This window comes from Nomia melanderi, chromosome 1 (genome assembly GCF_051020985.1).
Source record: "Nomia melanderi isolate GNS246 chromosome 1, iyNomMela1, whole genome shotgun sequence".
Lineage (NCBI taxonomy): Eukaryota > Metazoa > Arthropoda > Insecta > Hymenoptera > Halictidae > Nomia > Nomia melanderi.
The window spans coordinates 146,816-160,962 of NC_134999.1; the positions used below are offsets into that span (position 1 = coordinate 146,816).

Consider the following 14,147-nt stretch of genomic DNA (forward strand, 5'->3'; position numbering starts at 1 on the left):
GAGTCGAGTGGCGCCTCCACCTCCTTCTTCTCCCTTCAGTCACCGCCCGCGTGGAGGCTGACTCCACTCACCCGTTAGTGAGTGGACGTCAGGTCGGCCCGCCTGCGGTGCAACCCCCGTGCAGTCCTCGGTGGAGTGGGCGATTCCGTCGCTCTTCCTCCATCGAGATCGCTGCACTCCTCCGCAACCGTCATCCGTTAGTCTCCCTACCGACTGCCACGTCGGAGGCTGTCATTTTTCCAGGCAGTCTTCGACACCGGACTTAGCGCCGGCGGAGTCAGTAGGGTGTTAGCGCGTGGCGGTATTCCTTCTGTCGCTTTTAACTTAGTTTTCTCTTCTCTTCCTCTGTCATTCCCACTTAGTCTATCTTCCCCGTTTCGCCTCGCTGTGGCACTTAGAAATATTTGCCACAGCCACTCTGTCTCTCTTTCTTCTTTCGACTCACTCGTAGCGTAGGACTTAGTCTTAAGAGCGATGCAGGACCGCGGTGATAGTGCGACAGTCACCTCCTGCACTACCGAGGGGAGTAACAATCTCGCCCTGACAATCGAGTTTCCCTTCCCGGCGGAGTTCCGATGCCCTGCCTGCTTCGGTGTCCCCGGGATCAGGATCAGTGGCGTGTACAAGTCCCACTCGGACTTGACGAAGCACGCCCGGAAGTATCATCCGGGCGTTGCAGTAACGTATAAGTGCCGTGAGTGCAGCTTCACCGGCGATGGGAAGTACCCTCTCAAGGTGGTGAAGCTGCACCACGGCCATATACATAGTTCCGCTCAACAGAACAGTCCGAGTGGGACTTGTGCACCTCCCGTGACAGGTGCGACCGGTCCAAGCAACACCTCGCGTCGGGGGAGTTCCGCGACATCCGCCCCCGCAGAACCGCGCGCTGCTGCGTTAGCTGCTGCCAATTTGGCGGCCCAGTCCCCGCCCCCGCAACCGACGTGCGCCGCGACGTCGCCGCCCCCGCCCCCGCCCACCCACACCCCTTCATCGGCGAGGGATTCTACGGGGACGGCCATCACCACCTGCGCGATGCGGCGCACAAGGGCGGCAGCGGCAACAACAACAGCAACAACCACGACGGGGACCAGGACAACGAGGACGACGACGAAGACGACGACAACGAGACCGGTGGCACCGGGGGGCAAGGCGCGGGTCACGAAACAAACATCGTTGCGTGGGGTGCTGGTAACGGCGGCGGCGACGGCTATGACGACGTCGTATCGCACGCCGCCGTCCGGCACTCCCACACTAACGATCACGATCGGGCCCACCACCAGTGCCCGGCCCGCGCCCCCGCCCCCCACTCAACCAACCTACCCCAGACCTAAGGGGACGCCACCGGTCCAGAAGAGCGGCAGCCCGCCGCGGCGATCGGGGTCGGCTGCCCCAAGGACATCGCCGCCGGCTGCAAGGGCGCCTGCTACGAGGAGAGGCTCCGGTCCCTTAGCCGCTACCGCAACGAGGCCCACCCCACCGGGCAGAAGAGCGGCCCCCGCTACCAGGGGGTCGACTGGCACCCCTCCCGCAAGAACCCCGCCTGTTAGGAGCCCGCCTATCACCACCCAAAGGCGGGTGACACGGAGTATGAGGGGTGCCAAAGCCCCGGTGGAGGTGGGCAGAAGAACTGCCACCACCACCACCCGGAGGACGGTAGCGGCTCCGACCGGAGCCAGAAGAACGCCCCCGAGAGTAGGAGGGACTCCCACCGCCCACACACCATCACCCAGGGCGGTGGAGGGAAGGAAGAGTCCCTCCAGCGGCCCCACACCACCTCGGGCCGCACAGCGAAAACCCTCGGGGGTAAGGACGGCGGCCTCACCATCCTACGCCGCCGTCACAGCAGGCGCCCCTTCCCACACGTCACCTCCCTCGCCGATTGACGTCATACCGGAAAGGGGGCTGCGTCCAGGAACCCGGGCCACCACTTCACCACCCGGGCCTACACCACCAAGACGCAGCCCCCCACCGAGGAAGCACCGGAGCCCCAGGACGCCGCCGACCATCCGCGGCGAGCAGGGGGCTCCGTCTCCGGTAACACCGGCGAGTATGGTGACGTTATGCACCTCCACCGTTACCACCACCTGCAGCGGGGGGCCGATAATGACCCCCCTGCCTATTGTGGGAGGAGCGATGGTGGCCAGGCCGCTACCACCATCTCCAGCGGCCCCGCTCCTCCCACCCATCGAAGAGGTGGAGGTGCCGCAGCCGGCCGGGGCAGCCGTTAGCCCCGATTCTTCACCGGAGCCGTGGCGAATCGCCGCTGGATCCCGCCGACGCCACCACCGCGGGATCCCGTCGTCCAGCTCGTCGTCCGACGAGGAGGCGCAGCCGCTGCCGCCAGCGAAGAGGACGACGCCTCCGCCCGCCCAACCACCGCGGGAAAAGTCCCCCGCCCGGCCGCCACCGGGCAGCAGCAGCAGCAGCAACAGTAACAACAGCGTTGCGCACAACAGTGCGCATCGGCCTGGAGCAGGGTGCTCCGGGGCGTCCTCGGTGAGTAGCGTAACACCGCTTAGCCCTTCGCGACTCCCGAGCGTCCCACGTAGTGCTCCCGGCTTTTTTTTTAATTTGCGGGAGGGGGTAGTTTTGAATCGCGCGGGGAGGGATAATCGGAGGCCCGTCCCCGTTGATGCAACCGTGAGGGGTGCTCCTGCCTCCGCGACGGAGGCGACCGCACCTGCGAGAAGTCGCAGACCGACCACACCCTCGCGTGCCTCGGGACCTCGTGAGCCCAGGCGTCCTGCGGCATCCGGGCAGCCCTCTCGAAGAAGGGGCGCCATCCGGCCTTTGGTCGGGGAAGCGTTTCCTTCGGAGAGAGAGTTGTTGATCGGAATGGCGCAGAACGCTGGCTCCCTGGAGCAGCTGGAGGATGTTGCGAGGGAAATCGCAGCATACCTTCAGGGCTTCAGAGTCGAGGGACCGACCACGAGAGGGGGCGGGACGGATAGGCCCCAACAGCGTGCGAGAGCAAGGGGCGTGTCGGGCGACCAAGCGGCTCGCGGTTCGAACGGTCACCGCGATCGTCCTGCGTTGGCAGGTGGACCAACGCGGGGGGACCAGGTAAGGGAGGCTACGCGTATACAACGGCTCTTCAGGCAGAACCGTCGGCGTGCTGTTCAGGAGGTGCTCATGGGCCCGTCCTTGCACTGCAAAGTGCCAAAGGACAGGGTACATGAGTACTTCCTCAACATGTACTCACCGGCGGGGAACCTGGGAGCTAGGCCTCCCCCGCCTTCCATCGAGGCTCCAGACGAGGCCAGCAATGTGGCCTTGGTGAAGCTCCTCGAAGTGAGTGAGGTGGATCGTCGGATCAGGCGTATGACAAACTCTGCGCCCGGTCCCGACGGTCTAACTTACAATGATCTGAAAAGGGCAGATCCGGGGTCGCATTTGCTGACCTCTTTGTTTAATCTATGTCTTCGTCTGGAGTCGGTCCCCTCGTGTTGGAAAACTTCCAACACTGTGCTCGTGCACAAAAAGGGCGATCGCGACGACCTGTCGAACTGGCGGCCGCTGGCCATGTCCGACACGACCCCGAAACTCTTCGCCGCTGTTCTGGCTGACCGTCTTGTCGCGTGGTCGGTCAAAAATAAGCGCCTAAGTCCCGCGCAAAAGGGCTTCCTGCCGTACGAGGGGTGTTACGAACATAACTTCGTGCTGCAGGGAGCCCTTACAGACGCTCGCAGGTGGGGGCGTCAGGTGGTGGTGGCGTGGCTGGACCTGTCGAACGCGTTCGGCTCGGTCCCCCACGCTTCCATCTACCAATCCTTCGTGGAGGCCGGGGTTCCCTCTACTCTTCAGAATATTCTGAAGAGTATGTACCACGGTTGCACCACACGGGTGCGGACCGCCGATGGGTTTACCGACCCCGTTCCCATCCTCTCCGGGGTGCGCCAGGGCTGTCCGATGAGCCCTGTGGCGTTTAACCTCGCCCTGGAACCGGTGCTGCGCGCAGCTACTGGAACCTCGGCGGGTTACACGTTGCACGGCCATCGGCACAGTGTCCTGGCGTACGCGGACGATCTCGCGTTGATCGCCGACACCCCGGAGGGCATGGAAACGCTGCTAAAGGCAGTGGATGCTGCGGCGAGTGGCATCGGATTGCGGTTTAATCCCGCAAAATGTGCGACCCTCCACCATCGTGGCAGGGGGCCGCGCGGGATCCGTGCCACTCGCTTCACCATCCAGGGTCAGCAAATGCGCGCCCTGGTAGCCGGTGAGCCCTATGAACACCTGGGCGTTCCCACCGGGTTTCAGGTCCGTCAAACCCCACTGCTGACGATCGACGAGCTGGTCCAGGACCTGCAGGCCGTCGACTGTTCCCTCTTGGCCCCGTGGCAGAAGGCCGAGACCGTGGCAGCTTTTATACTGCCACGCCTCGACTTCTACCTGCGGGGAGCCCACGTGGAGAAACGTCCCTTAGTCGAAGTCGACAAGCAAGTGCGACGTATGGCCAAATCCTGGCTCAACCTCCCGCAGCGGGCCAGCGCGGAGGTAGTCTACCTCCCACCCAGTAGGGGGGGATGTGGACTGCTTCCGCTTGCTGACATGGCCGACGTCCTGACCATCGCTCATGCGTTCCGTCTTCTGACGGCGGATGATGCGGTGGTCAGGGAGTTGGCCTGGAACTCGCTGCGCGAGGCTGTAGCCAGGAAAATCGGCCATACCAACCCGTCGAACAATGACCTGGCCGAGTACCTCTCTGGTTCGCTGGAGGGGTACTTCGCCAGGGACGGGGGGGACATTTCTTCGCTGTGGTCGAGGGCACGGAACGCGGCACGCAGGAGTCGGGACCTGCTCGGATTGCGTTGGCGGTGGAGCGAGGCGAGATCTGAGCTCTCGGTTACGCTCAGGGGTTCTCGCGATCGGGAGACCATAGTTCCGCCCGTGGCGAGGGGCCAGATCATCCGCCGATTGCGGATGGCAGTGGTAGAATACTACCATCAACGCCTTCAGCGTAAGAAGGACCAGGGGAAGGTATTTGGGGTGTCGTCGCGGAGTGGTGCTTCAAACCACTTCCTCCGTGGCGGCAACTTCACCCGCTTCGCCGATTGGCGCTTCATACACCGAGCTCGCCTCGACGTCTTGCCTCTTAATGGGGCAAGACGCTGGGGTGAGGGTGATAAGCGTTGCCGGCGATGCGGGGCGGAGCTCGAATCCCTTCCCCACGTCCTTTGCCACTGTCGTCCGCACTCGGCGGCCTGGCAACTCCGCCACGATGCGGTGGTTTCCCGCATCGCTAAGGCCTGCCGGCTCCCAGGGGAATTAAGGGTTAACCGGACGGTCGAGGGCATCGACGGGGATCTGGGGGCTCTGAGGCCTGATATCGTCGTCAGGCACGAGCCCTCAAGGAGCATCGTCATCGTCGATGTTACCGTGCCCTTCGAGAACGAGTATATTTCGTTCGAGGAGGCCAGGGCGCGAAAGATACAAAAGTATAAGCCCCTGGCCGACGTTCTCGGAGGGCGCGGTTATCGGGTGGCGGTCTCCGCGATCGTCGTCGGTGCCCTCGGCTCGTGGGATCCGGACAATGAGTCGGTGCTGAAGATTCTGCGTATCGGTAATCGATACGCATCTCTGATGCGCCGGCTCATTGTGTCGGAGACTGTCCGGTGGAGCCGGGATATCTACGTGGAGCACGTATCGGGAGTTCGCCAATATCGCGAGGCACTCGCCGAGGATGTCCCGGCCCCTGATTCAGGCCGACCTATCTAGAAACTGCGGGGGTGAACTCCCCTGACCTAAGCGGTGGATGACCCTGGGAAGTGCAGCGGGAATGTAAGTACAAATAATTTTAAACCGTGCGACTTTAGCCTAAACTAGCCTAGTCAATTTAACTACTTTTAATGGCATGTCTGGCAATGAACCTGCCAAATTGGCAGATTTATCTATTTATTTATTTATTTAATTGTGTATTTATTTATTTATTTATTTCATTATTCTTCTTTTTTTTTTTTTTCTTTTTCTTTTCTTTTCTTCGTTCATGCATTTTTTTTTTTTTTTTTTCTTTTTTTTTTTTTTTTTTTATTTAGTTAGCTCTATATTCTCCTTTTATTAATCTATTTTTAACTTATCTAACCTACCTGACTATTTTACTCTTGCCAACTATTTTTCCCTCATTCTTTTTAAATACTCAATTAGCTATCTTAACTTTTAATATTTTATTTACTAATGACTAGACTATACACTAATAAGACTAACGGAGCGCAGGTTTTACAAATACATAGACATAGAACTCCTAACTTTCTTTCTTATTATTTTATCTATTAAATCTATTTTACCAGGCTTAAGTATATATTGATTTATTAATTCTCGGGCTTCTCTTTTCTTTTAAACACTTTTAACAATTGACTAGTAGATACCACTTCGTTTTCTTTTTATTTCTTTTAGCCAGCCAAGTACTTACATTACCCTACCTTACACACTAACACCGCTTACACTGCCTGCCCCCCCCGCCTGTCTACCGCTTCTAAGCACTTGTTGCCGCGCATGCGCCCCGGCTACTATAAATACCTATCTTCGCTATCTATTTATTATATCTACTTAACTCTCTATATTTATTTATTTATTGTATTTATTTACATTTATCTATTTATTTATTTACCGTATTTATTTATTTATCCATTGTATTCATTTATTTATCCATTGTATTCATTTATTTATTTATTGTCCCTATTTATTTATTTATTGTACTTACTATTTATTGTTTCTATTTATTTATTTACTGTATTTATTTATTTATTTATTTATTTTTTCTATCTATTTATTTATTGTATGTATTTATTTATTTATTGTTTCTATTTATTCATTTATTGTTTCTATTTATTCATTCACTGTATTTATTTATTTCTCTATTCATGCATTTATTTGTCTGTCTATCATTTATTGTATTTTGTTAATTCCTTAGTTCTAATGGCGAAGGACCGGGTATATTAAGACCCCGGTAGTGGCCGTGACAATAATAATCATGCAATCGAGCACCACGTCCACTCATAATATCTATATCTATATGTACATGCATCACCACCACTCTTCCTATCTCTTTTCTTATTATTTCTTTCCCTATTATTTATTTACTCATCTATCTATCTATTCTATTTATTTATTTACGTTTAAATTATTTATATTTATTTATTCATGTGCATGTACCTACAAAATTTATAAATATAAGCCACAATTGTATATAATTAATTAACCTAAGATGTATATATGTATATGTATATCAAAGTAACATTGGATATAGCCTTCGCCATAAAGGCGCTTATGTATACCCACCCCCAGCCAAACAATGTAAGGCTGGGGGAACATTCTTTGTGAATAAAGCGCTTTTATCTGTTCTTATCAGCTTAATATCTGATACACTCCGCATCGCGGAGTCAGAATATTAACCTGATTTTTGGAGTCAGGCGGATCGCTGGGGCTCGCTCCACTTCCGCCGCGAGTCGGTCCGGCACTGCAGTGCCGCCGGAAACGGCTCAATTTGCGCTGCAATTGAGCTCCCTACCTTTTCTAATAGCCGGATCGGCTCGCTGGACTCCAAAAATAGTCCCTGTTGGTATTCTGACTCCGCGAAGTACCCGAAATCGCGGTAAATTCACCCGCCGCGGTACTACGCAACAGTGCGGGCCGAGTTGCGATCGGGCGTGTGCGCGGCAAGGTCTGTACGCGATCAGTGCTCGAGGTGTTGTGCGGTGAAGTGTAATAAGTGCCTTCGCCGCGGGACCGGTTCGAGCCTGCGCGGGAGAACACCTGCGCCGCCCACCTGCGCGGGAGGACCACCGGCGCACCTCCACCTGCGCACCACCACGCATCCTGCTTCCGAGGACAGTCGAGGGAGAGGACGACCAGGGTCTACCGAGGGTCCAGGACTTCACCCAGGACCAACCACCATCCCTGGCCTGCCTGGACACCCTGGTCTTCCTCTACGTGGGTCACCCAACACCGCAACGACCCACCAGGCCTTGGCCATCGGCAACCCCGACGGGAAGGACGGCTCGCCTGATCCACCTCTACCACCGCTGGATCAGGAATCAGGAGCGAGGTGTTATTCCCCTCGGAGAGCGCTCCTGCATCGCTGGACTCCTGCGCCGAGTGAGTCTCTCTTTTCTTTCTATCCCCCCGGCAGTGAGGAGGGTAACGCAGCCGGTCTCCAGCCGTCTGCGGTGCTCGAATCATCGTCGGTAGTCCTCTACCTTACCCCTACGCGTCCACCCGCTCCACCGATCGCTCCCATCCGTTGAGGTGTGTCAACGGACCGGGACGCGTGAGGTCCGAGTCGAGTGGCGCCTCCACCTCCTTCTTCTCCCTTCAGTCACCGCCCGCGTGGAGGCTGACTCCACTCACCCGTTAGTGAGTGGACGTCAGGTCGGCCCGCCTGCGGTGCAACCCCCGTGCAGTCCTCGGTGGAGTGGGCGATTCCGTCGCTCTTCCTCCATCGAGATCGCTGCACTCCTCCGCAACCGTCATCCGTTAGTCTCCCTACCGACTGCCACGTCGGAGGCTGTCATTTTTCCAGGCAGTCTTCGACACCGGACTTAGCGCCGGCGGAGTCAGTAGGGTGTTAGCGCGTGGCGGTATTCCTTCTGTCGCTTTTAACTTAGTTTTCTCTTCTCTTCCTCTGTCATTCCCACTTAGTCTATCTTCCCCGTTTCGCCTCGCTGTGGCACTTAGAAATATTTGCCACAGCCACTCTGTCACTTTCTTCTTCTGACTCACTCGTAGCGTAGGACTTAGTCTTAAGAGCGATGCAGGACCGCGGTGATAGTGCGACGATCACCTCCTGCACTACCGAGGGGAGTAATAATCTCGCCCTGGTGATAGAGTTTCCCTTCCCGGCGGAGTTCCGATGCCCTGCCTGCTTCGGTGTCCCCGGGATCAGGATCAGTGGCGTGTACAAGTCCCACTCGGACTTGACGAAGCACGCCCGGAAGTATCATCCGGGCGTTGCAGTAACATACAAGTGCCGTGAGTGCAGCTTCACCGGCGACGGGAGGTATCCACTCAAGGTGGTGAAGCTGCACCACGGCCATATACATAGTTCCGCTCAACAGAACAGTCCGAGTGGGACTTGTGCACCTCCCGTGACAGGTGCGACCGGTCCAAGCAACACCTCGCGTCGGGGGAGTTCCGCGACATCCGCCCCCGCAGAACCGCGCGCTGCTGCGTTAGCTGCTGCCAATTTGGCGGCCCAGTCCCCGCCCCCGCAACCGACGTGCGCCGCGATGTCGCCGCCCCCGCCCCCGCCCACCCACACCCCTTCATCGGCGAGGGATTCTACGGGGACGGCCATCACCACCTGCGCGATGCGGCGCACAAGGGCGGCAGCGGCAATAACAGCAGCAACAACAACGGGGACAACAACGAGGACGACGACGAAGACGACGACCACGAGACCGGTGGCGACGGGGGGCAAGGCGCGGGCCCCTAAACAAACTACGTTGCGTGGGGTGCTGGTAACGGCGGCGGCGACGGCTATGACGACGTCGTATCGCACGCCGCCGTCCGGCACTCCCACGCTAACGATCACGATCGGGCCCACCACCAGTGCCCGGCCCGCGCCCCCGCCCCCCACCCAACCAACCTACCCCAGACCTAAGGGGACGCCACCGGTCCAGAAGAGCGGCAGCCCGCCGCGGCGATCGGGGTCGGCTGCCCCAAGGACATCGCCGCCGGCTGCAAGGGCGCCTGCTACGAGGAGAGGCTCCGGTCCCTTAGCCGCTACCGCAACGAGGCCCACCCCACCGGGCAGAAGAGCGGCCCCCGCTACCAGGGGGTCGACTGGCACCCCTCCCGCAAGAACCCCGCCCGTCAGGAGCCCGCCTGCCACCACCCAAAGGCGGGTGACACGGGGTATGAGGGGTGCCAAAGCCCCGGTGGAGGTGGGCAGAAGAACTGCCACCACCACCACCCGGAGGACGGTAGCGGCTCCGACCGGAGCCAGAAGAACGCCCCCGAGAATTGGAGGGACTCCCACCGCCCACACACCATCACCCAGGGCGGTGGAGGGAAGGAAGAGTCGCTCCAGCGGCCCCACACCACCTCGGGCCGCACAGCGAAAACCCTCGGGGGTAAGGACGGCGGCCTCACCATCCTATGCCGCCGTCACAGCGGGCGCCCCTTCCCACACGTCACCTCCCTCGCCGATTGACGCCATACCGGAAAGGGGGCTGCGTCCAGGAACCCGGGCCATCCCTACAACGCCCGGGCCCACACCACCCAAGCGCAGCCCCCCACCGAGGAAGCACCGGAGCCCCAGGACGCCGCCGACCATCCGCGGCGAGCAGGGGGCTCCGTCTCCGGTAACATCGGCGAGTATGGTGACGTTATGCACCTCCACCGTTACCACCACCTGCAGCGGGGGGCCGATTATGACCCCCCTGCCTATCGTGGGAGGAGCGATGGTGGCCAGGCCGCTACCACCATCTCCAGCGGCCCCGCTCCTCCCACCCATCGAAGAGGTGGAGGTGCCGCAGCCGGCCGGGGCAGCCGTAACCCCGGAATCATCACCGGAGCCGTGGCGTATCGCCGCTGGATCCCGCCGACGCCACCACCGCGGGATCCCGTCGTCCAGCTCGTCGTCCAACGAGGAGGCGCAGCCGCTGCCGCCAGTGAAGAGGACGACGCCTCCGCCCGCCCAACCACCGCGGGAAAAGTCCCCCGCCCGGCCGCCACCGGGCAGCAGCAGCAGCAGCAACAATAACAACAGCGTTGCGCACAACAGTGCGCATCGGCCTGGAGCAGGGTGCTCCGGAGAATCCTCGGTGAGTAGCGTAACACCTGCTAGCCCCACGCGACTCCCGAGCGTCCCCCGTAGTGCCCCCGGCTCCATTTCTACCTTGCGGGAAGGGGTAGTTTTGAATCGCGCGGGGAGGGATAATCGGAGGCCCGTCCCCGTGGATGCAACCGTGAGGGGTGCTCCTGCCTCCGCGACGGAGGCGACCGCACCTGCGAGAAGTCGCAGACCGACCGCACCCTCGCGTGCCTCGGGACCTCGTGAGCCCAGGCTACCTGCGGCATCCGGGCAGCCCTCTCGAAGAAGGGACGCCATCCGGCCTTTGGTCGGGGAAGCGTTTCCTTCGGAGAGAGAGTTGTTGATCGGAATGGCGCAGAACGCTGGCTCCCTGGAGCAGCTGGAGGATGTTGCGAGGGAAATCGCAGCATACCTTCAGGGCTTCAGAGTCGAGGGACCGACCACGAGAGGGGGCGGGACGGATAGGCCCCAACAGCGTGCGAGAGCTAGGGACGTGTCGGGCGACCAAGCGGCTCGCGGTTCGAACGGTCACCGCGATCGTCCTGTGTTGGCAGGTGGACCAACGCGGGGGGACCAGGTGAGGGAGGCTACGCGTATACAACGGCTCTTCAGGCAGAACCGTCGGCGTGCTGTTCAGGAGGTGCTCATGGGCCCGTCCTTGCACTGCAAAGTGCCAAAGGACAGGGTACACGAGTACTTCCTCAACATGTACTCACCGGCGGGGAACCTGGGAGCTAGGCCTCCCCCGCCTTCCATCGAGGCTCCAGACGAGGCCAGCAATGTGGCCTTGGTGAAGCTCTTCGAAGTGAGTGAGGTAGATCGTCGGATCAGGCGTATGACAAACTCTGCGCCCGGTCCCGACGGTCTAACTTACAATGATCTGAAAAGGGCAGATCCGGGGTCGCATTTGCTGACCTCTTTGTTTAATCTATGTCTTCGTCTGGAGTCGGTCCCCTCGTGTTGGAAAACTTCCAACGCTGTGCTCGTGCACAAAAAGGGCGATCGCGACGACCTGTCGAACTGGCGACCGCTGGCCATGTCCGATACGACCCCGAAGCTCTTCGCCGCTGTTCTGGCTGACCGTCTCGTCGCGTGGTCGGTCAAAAATAAGCGCCTAAGTCCCGCGCAAAAGGGCTTCCTGCCGTACGAGGGGTGTTACGAACATAACTTCGTGCTGCAGGGAGCCCTTACAGACGCTCGCAGGTGGGGGCGTCAGGTGGTGGTGGCGTGGCTGGACCTGTCGAACGCGTTCGGCTCGGTCCCCCACGCTTCCATCTACCAATCCTTCGTGGAGGCCGGGGTTCCCTCTACTCTTCAGAATATTCTGAAGAGTATGTACCACGGTTGCACCACACGGGTGCCGACCGCCGATGGGTTTACCGACACCGTTCCCATCCTCTCCGGGGTGCGCCAGGGCTGTCCGATGAGCCCTGTGGCGTTTAACCTCGCCCTGGAACCGGTGCTGCGCGCAGCTACCGGAACCTCGGCGGGTTACACGTTGCACGGCCATCGGCACTGTGTCCTGGCGTACGCGGACGATCTCGCGTTGATCGCCGACACCCCGGAGGGCATGGAAACGCTGCTAAAGGCAGTGGATGCTGCGGCGAGTGGCATCGGATTGCGGTTTAATCCCGCAAAATGCGCGACCCTCCACCATCGTGGCAGGGGGCCGCGCGGGATCCGTGCCACTCGCTTCACCATCCAGGGTCAGCAAATGCGCGCCCTGGTGGCCGGTGAGCCCTATGAACACCTGGGTGTTCCCACCGGGTTTCAGGTCCGTCAAACCCCACTGCTGACGATCGACGAGCTGGTCCAGGACCTGCAGGCCGTCGACCGTTCCCTCTTGGCCCCGTGGCAGAAGGCCGAGACCGTGGCAGCTTTTATACTGCCACGCCTCGACTTCTACCTGCGGGGAGCCCACGTGGAGAAACGTCCCTTAGTCGAAGTCGACAAACAAGTGCGACGTATGGCCAAATCCTGGCTCAACCTCCCGCAGCGGGCCAGCGCGGAGGTAGTCTACCTCCCACCCAGTAGGGGGGGATGTGGACTGCTTCCGCTTGCTGACATGGCCGACGTCCTGACCATCGCTCATGCGTTCCGTCTTTTGACGGCGGATGATGCGGTGGTCAGGGAGTTGGCCTGGAACTCGCTGCGCGAGGCTGTAGCCAGGAAAATCGGCCATACCAACCCGTCGAACAATGACCTGGCCGAGTACCTCTCTGGTTCGCTGGAGGGGTACTTCGCCAGGGACGGGGGGGACGTTTCTTCGCTGTGGTCGAGGGCACGGAACGCGGCACGCAGGAGTCGGGACCTGCTCGGATTGCGTTGGCAGTGGAGCGAGGCGAGATCTGAGCTCGCGATTAGGCTCAGGGGTTCTCGCGATCGGGAGACCATAGTTCCGCCGGTGGCGAGGGGCCAGATTATCTGCCGATTGCGGATGGCAGTGGTAGAATTCTACCATCAGCGCCTTCAGCGCAAGAAGGACCTGGGGAAGGTATTCGGGGTGTCGTCGCGGAGTGGTGCCTCAAACCACTTCCTCCGTGGCGGCAACTTCACCCGCTTCGCCGATTGGCGCTTCATACACCGAGCTCGCCTCGACGTCTTGCCTCTCAACGGGGCAAGACGCTGGGGTGAGGGTGATAAGCGTTGCCGGCGATGCGGGGCGGAGCTCGAATCCCTTCCCCACGTCCTTTGCCACTGCCGTCCGCACTCGGCGGCCTGGCAAGTCCGCCACGATGCGGTGGTTTCCCGCATCGCTAAGGCCTGCCGGCTCCCAGGGGAAGTAAGGGTAAACCGGACGGTCGAGTGCATCGACGGGGATCTGGGGGCTCTGAGGCCTGATATCGTCGTCAGGCACGAGCCCTCAAGGAGCATCGTCATCGTCGTTGTTACCGTGCCCTTCGAGAACGAATATATTTCGTTCGACTAGGCCAGGGCGCGAAAGATACAAAAGTATAAGCCCCTGGCCAACGTTCTCGGAGGGCGCGGTTATCGGGTGGCTGTCTCCGCGATCGTCGTTGGTGCTCTCGGCTCGTGGGATCCGGCCAATGAGTCGGTGCTGAATATTTTGCGTATCGGTAACCGATATGCATCTCTGATGCGCCGGCTCATTGTGTCGGAGACTGTCCGGTGGAGCCGGGATATCTACGTGGAGCACGTATCGGGAGTTCGCCAGTATCGCGAGGCACTCGCCGAGGATGTCCCAGCCCCTGATCCGGGCCGACCTAGTAGGAACCTGCGGGGGTCAACTCCTCCGACGTAAGTAGCGGAACCACCAGGGGACTGCGGAAGTGTAAGTACACATTTTAATATTTTAAACCTACGTGACCCTATTCTACTAATCTAGTCTAGTTAAACAGCCTATCTTATTTAGTTATGGAACTCATTTTATTTA

General features: G+C 59.2%; 1 pseudogene; it reads left to right on the forward strand.

Annotated features, from left to right (window-relative positions):
• Positions 1-7,307: 7,307 nt before the first annotated feature.
• On the forward strand, positions 7,308-7,487 carry LOC143175914 (U2 spliceosomal RNA; annotated as a pseudogene).
• The last annotated feature ends 6,660 nt before the right edge of the window (positions 7,488-14,147 follow it).